The 16,150-nt window shown below is 48.7% G+C and overlaps 1 long non-coding RNA gene across 1 annotated transcript; it reads left to right on the forward strand.

Annotated features, from left to right (window-relative positions):
• Positions 1-12,492: 12,492 nt before the first annotated feature.
• On the forward strand, positions 12,493-14,768 carry LOC307208936. The gene is made up of 2 exons (XR_013835269.1): positions 12,493-14,424; positions 14,527-14,768. It is a non-coding gene; the product is annotated as an uncharacterized lncRNA (long non-coding RNA).
• Positions 14,769-16,150: the final 1,382 nt, after the last annotated feature.

The following is a 16,150-nucleotide window of genomic DNA, read 5'->3' on the forward strand; positions in this document are numbered from 1 at the left end:
AGTCTTACCTCGGAAGTCGAACGCCTTGCGACTCGAACGCTTTGGTTTCCAAATGCTGTAAACCCAGAAGTGAGTGTTCTGGTTGGCGAACATTCTTTGGAACCCAAACATCCTCTGCGACTTCTGCTTGGCTGCAGGAGCTTCCTGCAGCCAACTGGAAGCCGCACCTTGGTTTCCGAACGTTTTGGAAGTCGAAAGGACTTCCAGAACAGATTCCGTTCGGCTTCTGAGGTACGGCTGTAATTTAATCTGCATTTCATAGACTGTCCTTATTTACTAGGGTACAAAGTGTTTTCTGGTCACTTTTCCTGTTAAACTACTACCCCCATTTTTTATTATTTATGTGGGCAACGGCTCATAGTTTTTAGCACTGCCATTCTTCAGGACAGAGTAATCCAATCCCTCTTCTTTTACACCAATGGGAGGTGCATTGGATCAAGCAGAGGTGTTCCTCTGCTCAGATGGCTAAGCTGGCCTCCTGTCAGTTGCCAGATGTGTGGTTGCAACGGGTGGGGACCACAGTCAGCACCAGTGGAAAGCCCAGAAACAGGTTGTGCATGGAATGACGTCTTCTGATCCACTGAGGTGGTGCACAGTGGAGGGTGACCAAGTTTTTCCCCCGCAGCTGTTGGAGCCTCCACATCTCCCAAGCCTCCACCTTTGCCAAAACATGGATAATTGTTGCCTACCACCAACACAGAAAGTGTTTTGTTTTAATATTGCTGCTAGCAACACCTTCGTTATGGGCTGCAAGGCCACAGATGCTGCGAGAACGGGGAATTTCTGTGGCCCAGGCTTGGAGGAACAGAAGGTCGAAGGCATTCTGTTGACATTAACTTTGTCAGTATCAGGTCTCCGCTTCTGCTGATCATCTGTTCTTTCGGGGTGGGACACACACACACACACACACACACAGGGAGGGAATGGGGAAGAGTTATGATGAGAGAATGACTGATCCAGCTTTAAGGAGAAAGGGTCTGGCAAGCCCCTCTCCCCTTCTCTGGACCACACAAAGCTTTGATGGGGTGACCTTTGTAAGATTACAAAAAATAAAAATGAGGAATTTCTTTTTAACCCATAAGATAAATCCTAAATGAGTAGCCCTGGTGGATAGGTATGGCAGCAGAAAGACAACAGACATACTTGCACCACTGTTTTTATATGGTCATGGCTTCCCCCCAAAGGACCTTGGGAACTGCAGTGTGTTGAGGATGTTGAGTATCGGGGATTGCAGTTTTTTTTTTTTGAGGATGTGTTTTTTTTCCTTGCTGTATTTCTTTTCTCGTCAGCATTTTCGTATGAGTACTTACTCACATACCAGATTTTGTATTCATTTCCCCTTAATTTACACATTTTTTGCAAAGCGGTCTTGCCTTTTTGCATGGAACTTACCTATGCATTTATATGCACATATTACCTTGGTACATGCATGTTTGCACACAATACTAGGCTGGAGAGCTTCACTGCAAAATTAAGAGAAGTGCAAATTTCAAAGGATGGGTGTGTCCCAGTTAGTGTCTTGTTTCAGAAAGTGCAGATCTGAAGCTTCGCCTTTATAAATGCAAGCAGAATCAAATTCCTCCCACACACCCTACGGTCTGACCACATTCTCCATAGGGGGCGAGGGCAGGGAATCCAATGTCGAAACTGGTCACACAGAGCCTGCACCATAAGGCTGAGAGTTGTTTGGTGACCCCGATTCCCTTCACAGAGCTATCATTCCCAGAGTTCCTTGCGGACAGACATGGACACACTGGGATCTGCAGCTTTGTGAGAAGGCAGTATGGCACTCCTAAAAAACTCTCAGCAGCCTTAATGTGCTGGTCCCAAGGGTTAACTGTGCAGTGAGGTCCGAGTCCAGTCCGAGGTCGAGGGTGCAGTATGGAGGCTGTCCGTCAAGGCTGAAGCTGGGTCCAAGGCAGGGAGTCGGGTGAGGACAGGAACTCTGGCAGAAGAGCAAGACAGGGTTCAGGCAGGAACAGGCTACCAACAATGTTGCTCCCGCAACCTGGGACTGGGGCTGGCTGGCTTTTATCTGCCCCAAGGCATAGGGCGGCCCCGGTCCACAGGTGACTCGCCTCTCCTGACCTGGAGGCAAGCACTCCTCCTGTGGGAACTTAGTTCCCTCCACCTCTCTGCCCTGAGCCTCTGCAGCTCAGGAGAGGCTGGAGGGTCACCGGACCCAGAGGCAACCTCACCTTCCCCTGACAGTGCTGAGAGTGGAGCACCTGCAGGCAATGGGTCCTCCATCCCCTCAGGAGCCAGAGCAGACTCAGCTGATGCCTGCACCTGAGGACCCAGCACAGGTGAGGACCCTTCAGGCTCAGGCCCCAGCCCCGGCTCAGCTGATTCTGGAGGCGGGGACTCCTGTGCAGGCTGGGATTCCTCAGGTTCAGCCTCCGAGTCCGAATCCAAGGCCATCACACTTAACAAACTATAGCTCCCAGGGTTCTTTGGGGAGAAGCCATGACTGTTTGCAGGGAAATGATACTGCTTTAAACATTATAGTGCAGATGGGCCCCTGCATCTCCACACCAGGAAAAGCATCTCCTTTAAAATTCACACATGCCAAGTGTTACTAACACATTGCCGCTTTTCCCTGAAGGCTTATCTAGGAAGAAGACCTCACTGATATAATCAGAGCCATCCATCCGGCTCTTAACAAGAAGCTATCATCCGATGGTTGTGCTGGTTTGTCACAAGAAAACAGCTGCTTTTTCTGTTAGTCAGAGGGAAAGGTGTCTGGATGCCGAAGGACTCAGTGGAAGCCCTGATGTGGCAGACAGATTTCAACATTGTCGAACACAATAGATGTGATGACTGCAATTCATTCCTGGTCACTTGATTTCAAATGTTTGTTTGGTTAAGGGAAAGAGCCTGCGGTTGAAATGTGCTCCTATTTCACAATGTGGTCTCCAAGGCTGACATGTAACCCGCTAAGTCACTTTAGCTTAGCAGGGTGTGTGTGTGTGTGTGTGTGTCTGTGTGTGTGTGTCTGTGTGTGTGTGTCTGTGTGTGTTCGTGCATGCAGACACACAAAACAAACACCAACTGCAGGGTATTTTGCCAAACAACAAGGCCAGCCACTCACCCAGCCATAATCCACAAATCAACTGTAACTAAGCAGTCGGATTTAAGTCGCTCTAGACTGCTGCGAAAGCTGGGAGACCATCCTTGGTTGAGGTAATGGTTTGCTAATAGACCAAGATTATAAGTAGATGTCACCAGTGGGAACTAACAGCAAGAGAAGGTAGTTGTGCCCAGTGGGACCACATTCATTACACATAAACCTTGTTAGATACTGTGAAGAAGTGTGGATCGAATTCCCTCAGAAGGTGGTGGACTCTGATTCGCTGGAGGCTTTTAAGCAGAGGTTGGGTAGACACCTCACGGGGTTTCTTTAGCTTTCATTCTTGCATCGCAGGAGACTGGACTAGATGACTCTTAGGGTCCCTCCCCACGCTAGAATTCCATGGTTCTATGATTAAGCGCTATCCCGAGTTTCATATAGATATATACATGGCTAGGGAGGGAATTGTAAACTCTACAATTCTACGATCCTATGCTAGCCCAATGGGCTTTACCACCTCTCCTCCCCTGTGCCCCCTGCACCTCCCCCAAATTCACTCTGCCATTTAGCCTGGCAGAAAGGTAATAATGTATGTACAGTGCTTGGAACACTTGAAATGTGCTATTAAAGGTGCGTTCAAAAACACATCAAGAAATGCACAATGGTGAACAGTTATTGCAGGAATGTAATTAATGGTACCGAGCAACAAAAAAATGCTGGTAATCCTACCAAAACTCTCCTGGATTATCGGCAAGAATCTGCCCCGAGCAGATTTGTTACAAACTTTGTAAAATAAGCCCAGTTTTATTTCCTTTTGGGACTCTTGCAATAACACCGCACTGCAATTCAACATCTCCATCTCTGAAATAATGCTGTAATATATTTGGGAGTTGCTGTTTTTTTCTCATGACCTTTAGAATGGAATTATTGCTTAAGATTGAAATCTTGCTATCCTCGAAAAGAAATTCCCTTCTGGTCCCTCTGGTGGAAACTGAAAGATACAATCTGGTTGAATCATTTCTTCTCCATCCTATGAATGAAAACTGGATTAATGGGAACCGACGGTGTTTTGACTTGTTACTTTTATTTATGTCCCGTTCTGGTTCTGCAGAGGAGATCACAAGGGGGAGGTGGGCCAGTAGCTGAAGGACCAGGTAAAGGTAAAGGGACCCCTGACCATTAGGTCCAGTCGTGACCGACTCTGGGGTTGCGGCACTCATCTCGCTTTATTGGCCAAGGGAGCCGGCGCACAGCTTCTGGGTCATGTGGCCAGCATGACTAAGCCGCTTCTGGCAAACCAGAGCAGCGCACGGAAACACTGTTTACCTTCACGCCGGGGCAGTACCTACTTATCTACTTGTACGTTGATGTGCTTTCGAACTGCTAGGTTGGCAGGAGCAGGGACCGAGCAACGGGAGCTCACCCCGTTGCGGGGAATCGAACCACCAACCTTCTGATCGGCAAGTCCTAGGCGCGGTGGTTTAACCCACAGAGAGATCCAAATGACATTCGGAAGCAAACTAGCCTTTCAAAGCCTCTGCCCCAAGATTGCCTCTCCTAGGCTCTGTGGCCTTGTTCCAAACTTCCTTTCTTAAAGGGCCAAGACAGGCAATCCTCTATGGCCTCCATGTTCTATGGCCTCCTGCCTAGTGGACAGGTGAGGTACTATTGGAAGCAGTCACTCAGGCTCAAAGGAAGGCACCTGTGAGGTTGCGGCTCTGGCAGTACAGACCTTGGTGCCAGGGCTGTCTTAAGCATATGCGGCACCGGGTGCAAAGATCTGCCTGGCGTCCCCCCCATTACCCAGTCCCAGGCGCGCAGGAGGGCGGAGCCGGCTGCCTGCCTCAGCGTCTCACTGGCTTGGCCACCCCCGAACTCGCGGCGCAGAGCCGCCCACAGCAGAAGAGCCCACCATGGCACTCCAACAGATGGGCAGGCTCTTCCCCGGACTCAACTCTCGGGCCCTGGACTCTCCGCCTGGCACCCCTGAGAGCCCGGCGCCCGGGTGCCCTGCATCCCTAGCACCTATAGGTAAGACAGCCCTGCTTGGTGCTATGAGAGGTTGTTCTATGGGCTCCTGCTAGTCAGAGTGGTCTCCCAGGGTTCCACAGTAAGCTCAAAGCCCTGAACTTTGTCTTGCTACAGCTCCATGTCTTGATCAGCGCTGGACCTGTGGGATATAAAGCTGTCAGTCAAGTCCAACATTCCGAGAGGACTAACTGCATCTATGTCGGTTGGTCATTGGCTACAAGGAGAGTTAACTGGTAACTGCTGGGATGCAGTCTTTTCATGATTCACTACTATCTAGTATATAATTTATCTGTTATGTAACCTAAGCCTGCCTTCAGGAACAACTCTGTAAACCTGAATGAATCTGATAGTAAAGTACAGTGGTACCTCAGGTTAGGAACTTAATTTGTTCCAGAGGTCCATTCTTAACCTGAAACTGTTCTTAACCTGAAGCACCACTTTAGCTAATGGGGCCTCCTGCTGCCGCTGCACCGCCAAAGCACGATTTCTGTTCTCACCTGAAGCAAACTTCTTAACCCGAGGTACTATTTCTGAGTTAGTGGAGTCTGTAACTTGAAGTGAATGTAACCCGAGGTACCACTGTAGTTCATGTTAATATGATTCAGATTCATGTGTGTTTTCTTTAAGAGAGAAAGAAAGTGCCTACAGAGAGTGGTGAATACAGCACAAGATATTATGGGCTGTCCCGTGAATCCACTGGATGACATTGCTTAAGAACGTTGCCTCAGAAGAGTGAGGAAAATTCTCAGGGATGATTATTCACACCCTAGCTGGCACTTTCTTGATCTCCTGCCCTTGGGCAGAAGATATAGAAGCATGATTAGTCCCACCAACAGGGTAAAGAACAGTTTCTATCCATGGGCTGTTAGGCTGCTGAATGAAAAGATAACAACAGGGCAACTGACTTTTGGGTTTGGTGGGTGTGCGTCAGTAAACAAGGGGAATTAAGACTAAGAAGGCTGAGTGGGGGGTGCTCGTGTAATCTCACTGTATAGAAGTTGTTGTTGTTTAGTCATTTAGTCGTGCCCGACTCTTCGTGACCCCGTGGACCAGAGCACGCCAGGCACTCCTGTCTTCCACTGCCTCCCGCAGTTTGGTCAGACTCATGCTGGTAGCTTCGAGAACACTGTCCAACCATCTCATCCTCTGTCATCCCCTTCTCCTTGTGCCCTCCATCTTTCCCAACATCAGGGTCTTTTCCAGGGAGTCTTCTCTTCTCATGAGGTGGCCAAAGCTCCAATACTTTGGCCAATACAATACAATACAAGTTGTACAAGTGACAGTAAAGATTGAGGGTCGGACACGACGAAGAGTCGGACACGACTAAACGACTAAGCAACAGTTGATTGTCCCAGAATCCCACCTTGTGCCTTAGGATGTCGGAGACTTCCAGTGACGATGGGAGTCGAAATGGCCAGTGTTTGCTTATTCGTTCCATGTCTGAATGGAAAATCAATCCAGCGGATGCAGTTGATATTTGCCACTAATTTCAGTCCACAGACGATAACGTAATTGATCAAGCTTGCCCCGCACCCTATTTGCATTCTGTTTCCTTTGCACGAAAATGAACAAGGTGGAATAACAAAGCAACGTAATTTATGTAAGTTGTGCAATTTCACCACAGCTGACAGCAGGATGAATAATGTAGTTTTGGGCAGAAGATGAATTGCAGCAGAACAGAATCAGTGCCGCATGCGACAAGTACGGAGCTGAAATGAAAATGCTGCCTTCTTCCATCCCTTCTTATGAGCAACTTAAGGGGCTGCAGTCAGCCAGTCAAAGTTGCTGGCTCCTTGCTGTGCCTTATTGCGTAAATATAGGTCAGCCAGACAATACGGCTCCAGCCTACAAATCTTCTTTTCAGAAGCCAAACTTCCAGCCTCATAAATGTGGAATTTGTTGAGACCAGGAACGTTAGCCCATTATTAGCCAATCCGAGCCTTATGAAAACAAAAAACTCTTGCAGCACAAGCCATGAGGAATAATTGTGAGTCTAGCAGCAATGTTGTGCTGTAACACGGGATGCCGAAATCTTCTGTAATGTCTAGCCAGGGGGGATTAACTATACAATCACAGCATTTTAGGCGGCCTGTTTTTTATGATGTCCCTCACTCCAAAACTGTTGTGGGAGGTGGGGCAAGGGCTGGCTATCAACAAGCAGTTTCAATGAGCTCTGCTCCTAGTGCGCTACACGTTTTAGCGGTTTTTCTATCTCATCAGCATGTTGTGCACATTAAAGGTAAAGGTAAAGGTACCCCTGCCCGTACGGGCCAGTCTTGACAGACTCTGGGGTTGTGTGCCCATCTCACTTAAGAGGCCAGGGGCCAGCGCTGTCCGGAGACACTTCCGGGTCACGTGGCCAGCGTGACATCGCTGCTCTGGCCAGAGCCAGAGCCAGAGCCGCACACGGAAACGCCGTTTACCTTCCCGCTGGTAAGCGGTCCCTATTTATCTACTTGCACCCGGAGGTGCTTTCGAACTGCTAGGTTGGCAGGCGCTGGGACCGAGCAGCGGGAGCGCACCCCGCTGCAGGGATTCGAACCGCTGACCTTTCGATCGGCAAGCCCTAGATATCTTTAAACGTTTAGCTTTGAGCTAAACAGTATGGATGCGTCCCGGCATCTCTACATAGGATACAAAATTTATTGCTTTCCAGAGGGATTGCTGTGTTAGGGCACTTCCAGGGTTGTTGCTATTTTCTGGGTGGGATTCACTCACACCCCGGCAAACTCAGATTGCACAATTGTAGTTGACTGGCAAGTCTTCCACCAAGAAAAGCCCTCCCCCTTCAAATCAGAATTTTTGCAACAAGGAAAGTGACGCGAAAATACAGTAGAAGTTTGGGATAACTCTTGCAAACAAATCTGAATGGATGTCCGTTCAATGGCCAACGTCCAATCTCTCTGCAAACAAATCAGGATGAGGGCACAGTAAACAGGTCGCCTGTAGTCTGTTGCAACAAGGAAAGGAACACCTGAAAGAGTAACAAATTTATTCTGGCATATGTTTTCATGGACTAGAGTTCACTTCATCATATTCCTTTGGAATTCCCTTCCAACTCTTCAATTCTATGATTCTATGGCTGCAGTTCTGAGATGGGCTTTGGCTGCTTTAAATATTATTAACTTTGATGAGATTTAAGTAATCCAACTGCATGGCCGCAGCTTCCAAGTTTACACTTCAATAAACATGCTGTTACCTGTCCTATGCAGGGATCCAGGTCTCTTCCCTATTGAAAGTGTGTCTGTTCATTTCCCTGACATTCAGATTTGATTGTGGTGAGCGTATGACTCCTTCTCCAGCTGGCAAGCAGAAAATGTGCATTCCAGTGAACATACTGCTACACAAACCCAAATACCCGATCAGTAAGTGTAATGGTTCTAGGGGGTTGCTCGTGCGTAAGTTGGCTCCACACCTGGCTGGGTTACCTGGGTGAACCCTTTCTGTCCGGACAGCCACCCATCCGTGGCTGTCTCAATCGCTGGCAGAATCTGTCAGTGGGCGTTTCTTGAACTTCTTCCAGCAAAGAAGTTCTTTGATGCCCAGTCTCCTCCTACTCTCCCTGCGCGGAAGTCTTCTGCGCAGGGAGGGTGTGGGCAGCGGAGGACCCGTGCTCTCCCCGCTGGTCTCCGGCGAGGAGTCCTGGAGCCTTCTCTCCGATTGCCCCATCTGCCCCCCTCCTCCACTGGTGCTACGCAGATGGGCTGCCTCTCTCCCTACTGGGACCCTCTCCGGCATCCCTCTGGAGCCTTCCCTCCGCCTCTGGCTCCGATGGCAGTTCCCTGACAGTAAGCAATCTCAGGGGACTTCAGAACACACTCTGGAGTTTGTTTCCTTGAAATGAAGGTCGCTCGAGAGACTGCGGTGTCTTTGTGATTTACGGTTTTATTTACACTGTATACAGGCTCAGCAAAAGATGGGACGCTTGCAGTGTTTGTACAGATCTTGCTTGCCCACCAGGTTTTTGCGAGGAGGCATCAAAGCCACAGCTTTGGATTCTGCACAGAGAGCAAAAATCAGACATCATCTCTCTCTCCCCCCCCTCTCTCTCTGCAGTGCCAAGACAAGACTGGCCTCAGGCCTGTTTTCTTAAAGTCACCAGGAAGATCTCTAGCAAGAGGACAGGAGAAGGCATGCCTCTCTTTATCCACTCGCCTTTGTGAAAGCATCAGCCAATTTATTTTCGTGGCAACCGGTCACCTGTACGCTTTAGAAATACTCCACAGGGAGCCAGAGGCGGAGGGAAGGCTCCAGAGGGATGCCGGAGAGGGTCCCAGTAGGGAGAGAGGCAGCCCATCAGCGTAGCACCAGTGGAGGAGGGGGGCAGATGGGGGAATCGGAGAGAAGGCTTCCCTTGCGCTGTGGGTTAAAGCCTCAGCGCCTAGGGCTTGCTGATCGAAAGGTCGGCGGTTCGAATCCCTGCGGCGGGGTGCGCTCCCGCTGCTCGGTCCCAGTGCCTGCCAACCTAGCAGTTCGAAAGCACCTCCGGGTGCAAGTAGATAAATAGGGACCGCTTACCAGCGGGAAGGTAAACGGCGTTTCCGTGTGCGGCTCTGGCTCGCCAGAGCAGCGATGTCACGCTGGCCACGTGACCCGGAAGTGTCTCCGGACAGCGCTGGCCCCTGGCCTCTTAAGTGAGATGGGCGCACAACCCCAGAGTCTGTCAAGACTGGCCCGTACGGGCAGGGGTACCTTTACCTTTACCTTTACAGATACTTAACTTCAGAGATCCTTTTAAAGAGATACTTAACAAAGGAGATTCACATGACCACTTTAGGAGCCTTTCATTCTACAGAATCCCAGAGGCTTGGCGGAGGTTAAAGGATGACACCCTATAACAATACACTACTGCGTTGTTGTTGTTGTTGTTGTTGTTGTTGTTGTTGTTTAGTCGTGTCCAACTCTTTGTGACCCCATGGACCAGAGCACGCCAGGCACTCCTGTCTTCCACTGCCTCTCGCAGTTTGGTCAAACTCATGCTGGTAGCTTTGAGAACACTGTCCAACCATCTTGTCCTCTGTCGTCCCCTCTCCTAGTGCCCTCCATCTTTCCCAACATCAGGGTCTTTTCCAGGGAGTCTTCTCTTCTCTTTACGCTACTGCCTTACAGCAGCCCTTTTCAGGGGCAGACTTCGGTCTTTCAGATTTCAGCGGCTCTGTGCGAGGTCAAAATCTGGTGCCTCCCTGCCTTTCACCTTCCGTTCTGATCAATTCTCTGTCCTAGTTGTGCCACCCTGAGGCACCCCCTAGACTCGGTGCCCATGTGGCGGAACCGGTCACGCTGCCCTAAATCTTCCCCCGTCCTTTTCACATGTTCGCATCCTGCACGGAAGGAACACACGGAGGAGAAGAGCAGGACTGCATGTGCGGTCACTACTCCTGATCTCCACATTTTCACTGTCACTCAGAAGAAGTTATCACGCTTACAGCTTTCTAGTGCAAGAGTTTGGTACACACAGCGGATTACCAGGCTGAGATAAGGGCTGGGGAGAGAACTTTTGAGATCTTGCCACCAAAGCAGCACTGGTTTTTTTCAGGGTGAGAGTGCGGGAATGTTGAGGATAGTAGGAGAGGCTATATTGATTAAATACTCTCCTTCCTCACTCACGCTAGTGAGCTAGTAGCAGAGCACATTCCCTTGTACATAGCAAGAAGCTAGCTGATAGATTCATTAGAACTATTTGAGTTAAGCAATCCAGTCTGGCTTGTCCAGATTGGGTTGTTCCTGGTAAATCCCCTTTGTTCCCCTTTAAAAACAATAATGACACAACAGTCTTCTTTTAGAAAGTAGTGATAAGGTTTACTTACATTCAGTTCACAGTACAGTCATACCTCGGGTTGAAGTAGCTTTGGGATAAGTATTTTCAGGTTGCGTGCTGTGTTACTTCCAGGTTTTGCCACTTGCGCATGCGCAGTCAAAATGACGTCACGCGCATGCACAGAAGCGGCGAATCGCGACCTACAGACGCGGGTTGCATTCGCTTCTGGATGCGAACGGGGCTCCGGAACGGATCCTGTTCGCATCCAGAGGTACCACTGTATGGTCCTGGGCAGGCTTTAGCTTTTATTTACAGTTACAGAGAAAAGTCTGGGTTCATCCTCTTGTGAGGGATGAGCTCATGTGCTGCTGGCTGAGAGCCAGCAGACAGCAAAAGAGGAAGAGAGGAAGATGGCTGCATGACTGGCTCTTTCGTTGGGTCTGCCAGGGTCACACCCATCTACACGCAGGAGGAGGATGCTCCAGACCAGGTGTGACAGGAAGTCCTCCTGGCTGGAGCAACATTCCCCTGTGTGTCCACTCTGGGCAAACAGGAAGTGTTATATTTGACTGCTTATGTTACATCCCACAGAGAGTGCAACACAGGTCACGTGACTCACCTGGGAGTGTGTCCCAGAAGGTGCGCGCCCCAGTTTTGGGTCAGGAAAAGTTGGACGGCATGGACACTGGCCAATATGTTGATGACTCTTGACATGAAGTGCCCCAAAGCTGTCCTCCTGCATCTGGAACTAGGACATCGCTCAAAACGATAGCCTGGTTTCTGGTTAGGTTCCAGCCCTGCTCTTTCCCACAAGTCACCATTTCCATGGCTTTCTCGCCTCCAGCGGTGGAGGCTCTGCAATTTGCTCCATGATTTCAGTGCCATTTTGTTATTACAGATGAAAATTGGTCATTAAGGGCTTAATTCCAAAATCACCACCCCATTCTGCATTCGTCCCTGAACATTGCTTTAAATAATAATAATAATAATAATAATAATAATAATAATCTCCTGCTTCCTTAGTTATTATTGCTAAAATGATACCTTAGCTCAGTAACACCACACACGCTTTCTCTTGGGCGTCTATGCCTTGCTCTCGCTCGCATTGTAGGTTTTTGCCACCACGCCTCTTCTGATGCCAACGATGCCTAATACAAATAAGCATCTTTATGAGGTTTGCAAAGCTCCAGATTTGGAAGCGAAGAAATCAGGGTGGAAAAATGAACCAACACTTTTTCTATGCTACGGAGAGCAGATTTATAGCAGGTTGCCTGCAGCCCAGCTGGTCCCTTACCACCACTGCCAACAGTGCTTGCAATAATAATAGTCATGGGCATGGCTATAGCTCAGGGCAAGAGTTTCTGCTTTGCAGGCAGAAGGTCACAGGTTCAATCACTGACGTCTCCAGGTAGGTACTGGGAATGACTCCCTGCCTGAAACCCTCTCAAATCCCTGCCAGTCTGTGTAGACCAGGGGTGCCCAAACTTTTATCAAAGAGGGCCAGATTTGATGAGTGAACATGTGTGAGGGCCAACCAAAGTTGTTGTTGACCTTTTTTTAGGATTAAAGTTACTGAGTGAACATGTGTGAGGGCTTGTTAAAGTGAACATGTGTGAGGGCTTGTTGAGAGCTTTTTGGGGGGTTGAAGTTGTGATAACCGGGTGCCAGGATGTGTCCACCATCTGGAGGTGCATGCCTGGGGATCCTTGGAGCTGGACCATGTTCACACACTAGCAACACACCCTGTAGAATTATCTCTGTTATATTTTATCTAAACAATCAGAAGGAATTTCAGGAACCCCAAAGTCATATTGAAAAGTGGCAACTAGACATTCTGTTTTGGTAACTGTAACCCTGGTTTAAGGGGCCATTTGACAACTAGTTTATTTATCAGAATTTCTACCTCTGCAGGCACTGTCCGTAGACCAGGGGTGCCCAAACATTTTTCAAAGAGGGCCAGATTTGATAAGTGAACATGTGTGAGGGCCAACCAAAGTTGTTGTTGACCTTTTTTTAGGATTAAAGTTACTGAGCTTTTTTTAAGGATTTTACCCCAGGACATATACTGCCACGGGGGCTGGATTAAATCAACCGGTGGGCCAGATTAGGCCCCCGAAACAGACTTTGAACATGCCTGGTGTAGAGATAGTGAGCTTTCCATTGATGTGTAGATCATGAGTTTTCCTTAAACATTTAATTGTTGACAGCTGTCTGTCTCGGGAAACAATGGAGTTTCAATGGAGTGTGCCTTTGGGGGTGAGGTCAGACCATTGGAGAGTTACAGCATCTGCTGTGGCTGAGGAGACCATCATATATTATGTTCACCGCATTGCACATCCCAACCAAAGCATTGATAGCCTGTCAGAAATCAATATAGAGCATCTGTCTAATGGTCGGATGTGGCGCTGCCTTTCGTCTTCTTCTGGGAAAGTGAAGACTGATTCAGCCCCAGCGGTGAGGAATGTGGGGGGCAGAAGGATGAAAGGCCAACTTGTCCTAATATGTGTAATGTTTTCGCAGAGTCGCCTCGTTTCCTACCCCTGATGTAATCAAGGGCTCTGTGCCTTCATGAAGTAAGAGCTCTCTGGGGGCGCATAACGTGAACCTTTGCAGCTTGCGCCACTGGAACATAAATTCCTGCCCGGTGACATATATGATGCCACTTCTCCCTTCTGAGTCCCACCTTGCCATCTGCTCAAGATCTCCAGCACTCCCGGCTGTGAAATGAAATTTCCCATGCGCAACCGCTTTCCGCACCCAGAAACGTCCTCCTGCAAGCCAGGAGTCACTTCTGAGCCTTTTGGCACGGATAGGCTGCAAAAGGCTTTGGGGAAACGAAACGGGTTGGCTTTTGGCGGCTAGGAATAGGGGTGCACTAGGGTTCCAGTTGTTAAATGTTACGGGCTCAGGGTTGGAAGTGGAGGTGATGCTCACCTTGGGGTTCCTGCTTAAAACAGAAACCATGCCTTCAGTTCCATCATATGCGTTTCACCACTCCTTGGCCCCGCACAATGTGCTCCTTTTAATAGAAATTACAAGGGGAAACGAGGAGTGACGTTGCTGCTTTGGGGTGGTCAATGTAGTGTTTACTTTTGGACTTAATCCACAGAAGGTTCTGTATGCAGAGGAATATAAGGCCATTGCTTAATGGCAGTGGTGAAGCTGCATGCTCTGGCACCGGGGGCAGAGAGCAGGCGGGGGCATGGCGTGCCACCCGCGGGTGTGTGGTGTGCGCCCTGGGGGCGTGGCGCCCAGCGTGGTGGGGGTGCACAGCGCATGTCCGGGGGGCAGCCGCAATGGTACCCCTCTCCCCGATGGTGCTGGGGGCGGTACGCTCCCCCCGCCCCTCCACCAGTGCTTAACAGAACCATCTGGGTCCATGCTGCCTCCTCTGACTGATAATTATTCTCCAGAGTCCTGGGCCTGCTTGCTAACTGAAGGAGACACCAGGGCAAGTTGGGCAATTCATCTGCCCTAGTATAAGAACATAAGAAGATCCCTGTAGCCGGATCAGGCCAGTGGCTCATTTAGTCCACCATCCCGTTCTCACAGTGGCCAACCAGATGTTAAGTATAATTGTTTAACACAGCATAGTTGTTTCCATTGAAATGGAAAATAACTCTGTATATGCACTGCTAAGAGCATAGTATGGAAACTTCCACAACAGAGTTGCAGAGAGCCTAACGTTAATGATGGACTGTTAATGTATCTCTGCTGCTCTGTCTCGTGGTGTTTAACTTAGATCACACGGGGCATTCAGTTGCAAGTCTCCCTTCTGGGTGTGTGGTTTAGTTTTTATTCTGAAAGCAGTCGAAGAGGAAGGACTGCTAATGATTCTCTCCAGAGGAAAACAGCCTCGGGCCAACAGAGGCTGTTTGCAGGAGAGTCTTTAGCTCTTGGTAGAAGAAATTAATATTTCTAAGATACTGTACCTGTGCTGGGACCAGCACATAATATTATGCAACTATCTGGGTGTAACATAATTTGTTTTGTGCCTGTTTTGGAGCAAGTTCTGCTAGTAAAGCTTTTGAACCATATTTTTGGACTGGACAATTTTTATTTCAAGAGGAGTCAGTTTTTATTCACCCTATTGCTTCCAAATGTGCATATTAATACCCATGATAGATGTCCGTATGGGAAGCCCATGGGCCTCAGCGCATGATCACCCTCACCTCCTGAGGTTTACAGCAACATTGCCGCTTCTGACAGGGGAGGTGTTGATTTTGCAGTAGCCCGTGCACAGCGGAATGATGAGGAATACGTGTACATACTCTATATTGCTTTATTTACATTTCAAAGCTGGTAGATTACAGAAAAACATCTTGCCTCTGCCGGAGCAGAGAAAGCGTCCTCTCTCCTCTGAAGCACGGAGAGAATCACACTGTGAGAACAGTGAAAAACAGGAAACCAGTGTATGTCACATCCAGTCTCCCTTTCCCGTGAGAAACCCAACAGCAATGCTGTCTGGAATGTAAACATTGTCTTGTGACAAGCCTTTCGCTGCACAGTGAAGAGAGCAGAAACCAACAGTTTTGGAGCAAGTTCTGCTAGTAAAGCTTTTGAACCATATTTTTGGACTAGACAATTTTTATTTCAAGAGGAGTCAGTTTTTATTCACCCTATTGCTTCCAAATGTGCATATTAATACCCATGATAGATGTCCGTATGGGAAGCCCATGGGCCTCAGCGCATGATCACCCTCACCTCCTGAGGTTTACAGCAACATTGCCGCTTCTGACAGGGGAGGTGCCATGAAGCTTCCTCTGTCCCTAAGGATGCTTAAAGTACCCTGCCATTTACCGAAACTAGTTCCACGCTGCATAAACACCCTCACATGACAGCATCATGTTACCCCACCACCCTTCCAAGTCAATTCTTATTCCCCCCCCCCTAGTTTGCAAACAATACCAATATTTCACACTTTTGTGTGCCTCTGCTCATCATTAGAAACTGCATGCTGAATAATTATAAGCATATTTGTGTGGCAGACTGTTCAAACACTTTGGAAGTAATGAGTATTCTCCCAAGTATTTGCAATGGGGAATTTGCAACAATGACCTTTGATCTGGCGTCTCAGCTGCATGAGTTATAAGCGTGCTTCATGGCTCAGTGTTCTGATTTTCACCCACATCGGCCCACAGAGACACAGCTTGTTTCATTCTTTAGAAATATTCCGAGTTTTGAGGAAGGCAATCTGGGCTCCATCTATTATGAGTTGAGTCTGAGGTGAGCACAGATTTCCACCACTAGAGTTCTAAAAGCTCATTAAAAGCTGCTTTTTCATCTGGCCC

The sequence above is a fragment of the Podarcis cretensis genome (genome assembly GCF_951804945.1).
Source record: "Podarcis cretensis genome assembly, chromosome: 1".
Taxonomy (NCBI): domain Eukaryota; kingdom Metazoa; phylum Chordata; class Lepidosauria; order Squamata; family Lacertidae; genus Podarcis; species Podarcis cretensis.